At 43.0% G+C, this 9,118-nt stretch overlaps 1 long non-coding RNA gene across 1 annotated transcript; it reads right to left on the bottom strand.

Moving 5' to 3' along the window:
* Positions 1–7,472: 7,472 nt before the first annotated feature.
* LOC124670635 lies at positions 7,473–8,307 on the bottom strand. The gene is made up of 2 exons (XR_006992602.1): positions 8,199–8,307; positions 7,473–7,673 (listed from the first exon to the last, which is right to left on the bottom strand). It is a non-coding gene; the product is annotated as an uncharacterized LOC124670635 (long non-coding RNA).
* Positions 8,308–9,118: the final 811 nt, after the last annotated feature.

Raw genomic sequence — 9,118 nt, 5'->3', positions numbered from 1 at the left:
AGTTGGCACACTATCACTCTGCTATCTGGCATGTAGTACAAATAAACTGTTCATACTACTAGATAATAATTTTGTGTGCCATCTTGTTCTTCAAAAGCTGCAATACTGACTTATTTCTCTTAGTGTGGCGCTCACATAGGCCTGCCCGTGTGTATATATGCATGAACACACATTCTAGGGAGATTCATGCCACATCGCTCACTATTTTTGGTGTTCAATGCATGAATACCACCGGGACGGAGGGAGTACATAATTCTGTTTATCATGCTGGAACTCGTATGTATGACTGATCGTGTCTTGATGCAGAGTAACAAATAACTCCCTTCAGAAATAAGGGCAACATTGGACAACTTCAAGTGCAGCAACCAGGTGAGCTGCATGGGACTCGATAGTAGTAAGTCTGCTGTTTCATTCTAACGTGCTCTGTTATATTGGATGTTGGTATGCGGCATGCACTCTTTGTTTGCTTATTGGTAGTCTATATTAGCCCCATACCGGTAGACTATCTGTGCGCATTACAATGATCTTGTTATAACGACGAAATGATGAGTTCCAAATTCTTTGGCAAACAACATTATAGTGTCTTTGCCTTTCCATTGTTGTTGTCTTAACTTGTAATGTCTTTGTTTCAGATATAGGTGGTGCACGGATAACTTAAAAGATTACCGAATCGCTTCATTGTATTGCTAGGTTTAATTACCATTCAATTTCTCTGGGTTCTGTAATATTTTTTCAAAGCCTTGCAGCTGATGTAATATTTAGTTAGTTTCTATAGTTCTTTCGCGCATTCTTTCTATGGTGCTCGTGGTAAGTGAGGCTATCCGACAGAAAGCATGTGCTGCGTAAATATTCTCAGTATCTTTGTATGTTCTGCGCAATCTAAGTCACAAATTCCCATCCCTTCAACGGCCCAATTAAGCGAAATCACATATGGGCCGACCCGCAAAATCCTAAAGCGCCTATCAGGCCGGCACATAAACAGCAACTAAACGGGCTGGCACACTTACTTATTGGGCCAGCCCACTTGCTTTAAGGTGGACCCCACTCACTAACTGGGCCGGCCCTGTAACAGGAAAGTGGGCCCCACGTGCTTATTGGGCCAGCCCATTTGGTAACTGGGCCGGCCCGTTAGCAGGAAAGTGGGCCCCACAAGCTTATTGGGCCGGCCCACTAACTTGCTGCGCCAGCCCACCTGCTTTATGGTGGACCCCACTTACTAACTGGGCCGGCCCGTCAGCAGGAAAGTTGGCCCCACCTGCTTATTGGGCCGGCCCACTAACCTGTTGGGCCAGCCCACTTGCTTTACGGTGGACCCCACTTACTAACTGGGCCGGCCCGTTAACATGAAAAGTGGACCCCACCTGCTTATTGGGCCGGCCCACTAACTTGTTGGGCCAGCCCACTTGCTATATGGTGGACACCACATACTAACTGGGCCGGCCCGTTAACAGGAAAGTGGGCCCCACCTATTTTTTTGGGGGGGCCCACTAACTTGTTGGGCCAGCCCACTTGCTCTATGGTGGACCCCACTTTCTAAATGGGCTGGCCCGATAACAAGAAGTGGGACCCACACGCTAATTGGGCCGGCCCACTAACTTCTTGGGCCGGCCCACTTGATTTATGGTGGACCCCACTTGTTAAATGGGCCGGCCCGATAACAGGAAAGTGGGACCCACACGCTTAGTGGGCCGGCCCGTTTGCCTGTTGAACGGTCAAATGAAGGTAGTCGGGCCGGCCCACGTGCTTAGTGGGCCGGCCCATTTAAGTTTTGACCAGTCAACCTTCAAGGTTAGGCCCGGCCCACGTACCTAATGGACCAGCCTAGCCATATAGTTGACCGGTCAAACTAACTCAGCTGGCCCGGCCCGCAAACTAAATGGGCTGGCCCGCTTAAGGCGTGGCAGGCCTTGTGTGGGCCTACCATCTACCACAGGGTTTTAGCCGGTTAACGGCGTTAACTGGCAGTTAACGACATCTGCCACGTGTCAGTTTGCATGACGTCAGCAGTCAACGGGCTCCCGAAAACACTTCTGCAACGGTCCGATTTTCCGTGGCGGAAGGGCGCCCGAACGCGACGAACCGAAAAAAACGTGGTAGGACTTTGCCTGACGCAGTTTCGACCACAGAACCCATATCGTCGGGTTAGGCCCATAGGCGACGAACAAAGGGCCATACCTGACGAAAATGGGACGTTGAGTATCAGAACTTTTCTTGTAGTGTGTGTTAGATACATTGTTAAGTGCCCTAAACCATCAATTTGGGCTCACTACAACATATTACACCAAAAGTTAGGATTCACTGTAAACGGTGTTTTGAATCTGTGTTTTGTGCAAATTGTTGGTGTTATGTGCAATTTTTGACTTAGAGAAGGGAAGTCAGGGAAATTATGAAGCAAAGTCAGGGTACTCTAGCTGCTTTTGAGTATAATGTGCTCTGATTTAATTAGTGTACCCAATTACTATAGATATTACTGAAGGAGAATCGTGACTTTTTTACGTCATAATTTTCATTGCAAGTGATGAATGTAGGTTTATACCTAAAATTTGTATTACACAAATCAATTGAAATTTTATTGGACTTAAATAATGCTTACCATGCATGTTCATAAAAATTTATAGTTTGTTCATTGATTTTGGCAACCACACACTTGTAGGGAACCTCCAAATAAGTATTTATGTGCAACTTAATTAACTATATTTATTTTTGAGCCCGTGCCAATTAAACTCAAATTATAATTGTAGGTAATTAATGCATGCATAAAGTTTGAAACTTAACTCAACTTAAGACGGAAATCGATCAATTTGTATAAATAAAAGTTTGAAACTCTAGGTTGGCAACAAAGAGGCTTGTTGTGTGACGAGAAGCACATCATCCAAAATTGGGTCAAGATAAAACTAAGTTTGGTGTGGATTGTGCATGCCACATAGTCACTAGAGCTAGGGTAGACAGCCAATCAAACTCATACAAGATATACCAAATATTGTGAAGTGTTATTTTGTGGAACCATCATATATGTCTGGGCCAGTTTGTATCTTTACTAGCATTTAGTATACATCACATATGGGATGACTGCATGCGCAAGTTTTCATCATTTTGATTTATACTTGCTTCAATTTTTTTGACTATATATGCCATTCGTACTAGTGGGTCCGAAATTTGAAGTTTGGTTGTCGTTTCTCGGTACTACTACACGCACCTAGTGCAAATATTCTCGGCCAAAATTTATGATACGTACTTACATTAATTACTAAAGTTCAAGCTTCAGTTTTATCAGCTCATGCTCAAAAATAATTCCATATATCGGTGCAAATAGGTATCACGAAAAAATTATGATGCAAATTTGATGTTTGGTTCACATTTACAGTGTATTTTCGGCCAGAATTTTTGACATATCTATTTTTTTGTGCGAATAGAATTGTCTAGTTAAATTACCTACAATTCACAATTGAGTTAAATAGTCTAAAGCTCAAAAATAGATCCATATATAGCTGCAAATTGACATATATCCTACTAGTTTGAGTTGTAAGATTTTGAACTTGATCTGTACTAGGCAAAACCCTACTAGTTCCATTTATTAAATTTTTAGATTTGTGCTACAGTAGGGAAAATTGTAGGTCGTTTTTTTTACTAGGCAACAGTGTTTAGTACTACCTCTGTCTATAAATAAACAACTTAGATTTATCAAAATTTGGATGTATCTAGACACTATTTAATGTATAGATACATCCAAACTTTAACAAATCTCGAACATCTATTTATAGACGGAGGCAAGGCTTGTGTTTGTCGGTCGAGGGAAAGTGGGAGAAAGAGGGATCACACCGAAGGAGAGGAAGGGTGAGCACTGACGGGACCGCTGTTATTTATGGTGAGAAGACATGCCTCACCGTTTTTAGGTGATGTTGACTGGTGTGCAGGGTTTGTCAGTGCATAGGTGGTGCGAGCGAGCGAGCCAAGAGTGAGAGAGAATTTTTTTTGAACAACTGAAGGGTCCTGAAGGACCCAGACTTCCAATAATAGATAAGCATCAGAGCATATTTTACAATATGACACAAAATAAATAGGAAATTACATCTAAATCTCTCACTTTTACACAGAGGACCCCAGACTGAAAGCAAGAAATGCGATCACGTCCTTAACAGCCGTCGACCGGATTGAACCTTGCCGCAGCCAGGGACGAACCACTTGGTGCGACTAAATTGCCATGGCTACAGAGCCTGCACACCATGGCCTCCGAGCTGAGCTAGAAATGCCCTGCGAAGACCGGTAGCCAGCTGAGGTGGATAATTTGAGAGAGAGAGAGAGAGAGAGAGAGAGTCTGGATGCTCCCCATCTTCTCTTGACAAAGAAGATTGTTAGGAGTTTGCTTACGTACTGCACGCGACTTGTACTGAAGTGTGGGACCTTCAGGCATGGAAACCACACGTAAGTGACCGACCTATTGGTGTAATGAGTGGTACACTATTCATATCAAACTCGGGTGTTTATTACTACTAGTAAATGGCATATGCTTTGCATGTTGGACCAATTTAGATTTTCAATATTACTATACAAAAATTATGTTCTAAATGTTGCTTAAACTTTCCGTACAACTAATAACTTGGTTACACCATCAAAATAGGTGCGACCAGTTCAGAAATAGAAACAATAACTTAGAATCTTTCCTAATCACTATCAAGTGGGATGTGTGATATCGGTGTGAGTCTGCTTTTTTTTCTACATAATGTCTACAAGATGGTTCTAGAAACACGTGGATGCTGATCTGGTAACTATTCACACAAATCCCTCTAATCCCAACTGTTTGATTTTGGAGACCAACGGTTAGAACTGCTGCTACATGTCTAGTTCAAAACTGGTGCATTGTAGTAGTAGACTAGTAAATGGCATATGCTTTGCATGTTGGATCAATTTAGATTTGCAATATTGCTATACAAAACTTACGTTCTAAATGTTGCTCAAACTTTCCGTACAACTAATAACTTGGTTACACCATCAAAATAGGTGTGACCAGTTGAGAAATAGGAACAACAACTTAGAACCTTTCTTAATCACTATCAACTTGGATGTGTGATATCGGTGTGAGCCTACTTTTTTTTCTACAAAATGACTACAAGACGGTTCTAGAAACACGTGGATGCTGACATGGTAACTATTCACACAAATCCCTCTAGTCCCAACTGTTTGATTTTGGAGACCAACGGTTAGAACTGCTGCTACATGTCTAGTTCAAAACTGGTGCATACAAAATCCTATAGGTTCTAAGTTGTTGTTCCCATCAAATTAACTTGTTGGCCATACCAGAACAATTGACAAATACATGCCCTGCATCCAAAAGCTCAAAATTGACCCAAGCTCAAAAATAGATCCATATATAGCTACAAATTGACATAAATCCCATAGTACACAATTGATCTAAATCGTCCCAAGTTCAAAAATAGATCCATATATAGCTGCAAACCGACATAAATCCTCAAACCTACGAGATGCATGGCCACCCTAGGCACCTTTGATTCATAGGATAGGGACATTATAAGAATGGGGAAACATAGGATTAGTATGTCATGCCTAGTTAAATCCTATAGGAAGATGAGTTCTCTTTCATTGTGCCAAAGGAATTTTTCCATGAGGTAGGACCTCATGTTCTTTTTCCTATAGGATTTGCACTACAAGATTCCTATAGGATTATTTCCTATAGGACATGTTCCTACGAATCAAACAAGTAGTATATGAATAAACCCCATAGGATCTAAATCCTACATAATGCCTACACAATTCCTGTGAATCAAAGAAGCCCTAAAAAATATATACTACTTACGATATTGAAATTGTGGCACTTAAGTTAAATCGGCCCAAGCTCAGAAATAAATCCATGTATAGTTGCAAATCGACATAAATCCTACAGTTCATAAATGAGTTTTCCCAAGCTCAAAAATAGATCCATATGTAGCTGTATATCGACATAAATCCTCAAGCCTACGAGATGGCCACCCTAAAAAAAGGTCTACTACTTGCGATATTGAAATTGTGGCAGTGTGCAACTTGTTTTGGTAGCCTCTTTACACACATTTTATTACGACTGGGTTATTGCACTAATAAAGTAGAAAATCGATTGTTTTATTTTTGGATCTTAGTTGGAGTAGCATTTCGGCGATTGCACGAAGCCGTGCTGGATGTTAAGGCTGTCCAGGCACGCCAGGTGGAACGCGTGCACCGTCTTAGCCTCATCCGTGCGCCGCTGCAATGCTGCATCCCTGGGATTTTCCGCTGCCGCATTCCTAGCCTGTACGAAAGCTTGTAGAGCATCCCGGCATTGATAGAGTGCCGGGAACATCACGTTCTCTACGAGCTCCCTGTCGCATCCTTGGACGACATACATCGAGGGTTTGCACACCCTTTTTGTTCGGCTAGAGGTCATTGGGCATGGCAAAAAGGGATCGAGCATGACAAAGAGACAAAGGTTTTTTATCCAGGTTTAGGGCGTAGGATGCAAAACCCCTATGTCCTGCTTGTCTGATCTCCTTGATGATGAATAGCTTACACAGGGAGCTGAGACTCCCTCTTCCAATGCCTCCGATACATATTTTTTCTCCTTCTTCCCCCAAGCCTAGATATGTCTACAACACGAAGCCCTTCTTATATACTACAGAGCGGTGGTACAAAGGTGTAGCGCATGTGGCAGAGGTGTCGTGCGTCCTGGGCGCGAGCTGGGCGGTGCGGCAGGTCTGCAGGAGTGGAGCAGGGGCACCCAGTCTCACTATGCCTGTGACTTGACCACTCGAGCGCAGGCTCATTAACGCAGCGTGGGCAGGAAGCCATCGACAAGTGTTCGCCATGCACCTCCGGGTGGAGCAGGACTACCCCGGCTAGGGTCGCCCGTCCCGGCAGGCTCCTTCTGCCAGGGGTTGCTCCTGTCGACCGGGCTCCCGGGATGCTCCCCGACGGGGCTCACCACCAACCGAGAGGAAGCTTCCCCGGAATCGGTTTCACGTTTGGCGAGGATCGAATCCCGCAAGATGTAAATCTTGCGGGTCTCGATGCTCTGGTGGGCCTTCGTCTTCTTCATCCCTCGGGCCGAGCCCATTGGGGGAGTCTTCATGTCTTCTGTAGGGATTACCAGGGCGGGCCAGCGTGGCCGACCACTACTAGAAAAAGGCTTACCGCCGGCAACCCGGAAAGGCTTACCGCCGGCGCATTCGCATTCGCCGGCGATCACCTCGCCGGTGGTAATGCCTTACCGCCGGCACATTGCAAACCGCCGGGGGTAACCCAGAATACCGCCGGCGCATTATCCCAAACCGCCAGGGGTGATATTTACCACCGGCGCTTTCCAATCTGCCAGGGGTAACCCAGTTTACCACCGGCGTTTTACCAATGCGCCAGGGGTATCTCATCTTACCCCTGGCACATAGGCCCAGTTCGCCAGCGGTAATACTTTTAGGATTTAAAAAAAAATCACATGGGCTCCATCCCATACATTTCCCACGTGATACTCCAGAACTTCTCACATTGTTCTGATTCCAAAACATGTCTAGGAGCAGTGTATATTTGATTTTACAAGCACCGTATAATCACACGCAAGTGGCTACATAATGAAAATCAAAATAACACAAAATCTATCACAGAAAATGAAGACTGGTTAATGATGTCGTCTGCACTTGGAGATCCTATGACCATGACTGCAGAAGACAAGATTTATTGCAGTAGTAAGTACATATGACTTGAGAAGTTATTGCTGTAGAAATATATTACTGATTAGAGTAGTATAGTTTTTTTTTTTAAAATATAGAGTAGTATAGTATCATTGTAACAATTATATCTTGTGAATATATCATGCAAGACTAGGACCATGACTTGGTGTAGTACTGGTTAATGATGTTCATGTGAAGGATCAAATTTGCAAGAGAATAAGAACCAGGACATGCTGAACTGAATCAATAATTAAGAAAGCTTTGAGTCTACAGATTTACTTTCACAAGTACATCAAGCTAGATATAATGAAGTACATGGATTGTTTTTGCACAATACCACATGTTTTGCCGTAATGAACATGTTATATAATATAGCATTCAGTCTAGTTTCCAGTATAGACTATGAATGGATATCATACTTTGTGCAATCTTCAGGACAAAATTAACACAAAACCATGTATATAATATATGAAGAACACACATACAATGTTATATTAGAGAGAAAGGATTCACCTTTCTTCACAGGTTTGTACATACACATACAAAGTGATGGATACAACTGCAGGCTGCAAAATCCATCATCTAGCCCTCGCCTTGATCTCCTTGCACAAGAAGAATAAACATAATTGTCAGCTCAAAACCAGATTTAGCAAAAACGAAATTGTAAAGGAAGGTTTCAACATGACCCACACGACATAGCAACACCGATGTAAAGGAAGGGCAGCATCAGCTCAATTCTCCAGGGTTGATGTATAGAGCAGCACTGACCTTGCAACAGCATAAACCCCATAGGAGGAACAATATGACCTGGAAAAGGGACAGACTGATAAACAAGTCGAGAAGCAGAATGTAAATGAAGCAGATGAGGGGCCAAGTGAGCTGGAATCAGTTTGTATGTGCGCACATAAATTGATTGGTTATGCTTAACGTGGAAAAGAGACGGAATGGTAAGCAATTTGAGAAGTTAAATGACGATCGGGCAGACGAGAAGCCAAGTAAACATGGTAGTTTCAGTATAACTGGACAGTTTGTTGGTAGTCACCGAATGTAGGAGCACTAAAAGATATAATTCCCACGCATACTAAGGAGTAAGGGCAGGTAAATGTCTTTTGGAGTATTTTTGAAAGTAAACCAATAAGATAGCAAGCAGCAGCTCCAACTAGAAATGGCTATGCTAGATGGCTGTTCAATCTTCAGTGACGGAATGGGAAGGCATTTCCCTACGCATATCATGTGAAAAAATCAACAAATAAACATCACAGTGATGTACCGTTCTATCACCGAAAACAAATGCACGTTCTACACTAGCAGAGAGTTCTGGCATCCATGCAGAGGCATCAGAACTGAGAAGTCTGCGCTTATATCAGTTAATTTCACACCAACTCTCAACTTCCATTGCTAACCATGATCAATACAACATAGTATATTGTTCA

The sequence above is a fragment of the Lolium rigidum genome, chromosome 7, assembly GCF_022539505.1.
Source record: "Lolium rigidum isolate FL_2022 chromosome 7, APGP_CSIRO_Lrig_0.1, whole genome shotgun sequence".
In the NCBI taxonomy this organism is placed as follows: Eukaryota; Viridiplantae; Streptophyta; class Magnoliopsida; order Poales; family Poaceae; genus Lolium; species Lolium rigidum.
Note: the sequence above shows the minus strand (reverse complement) of the source record. Positions and strands in the feature narration are given on the sequence as shown.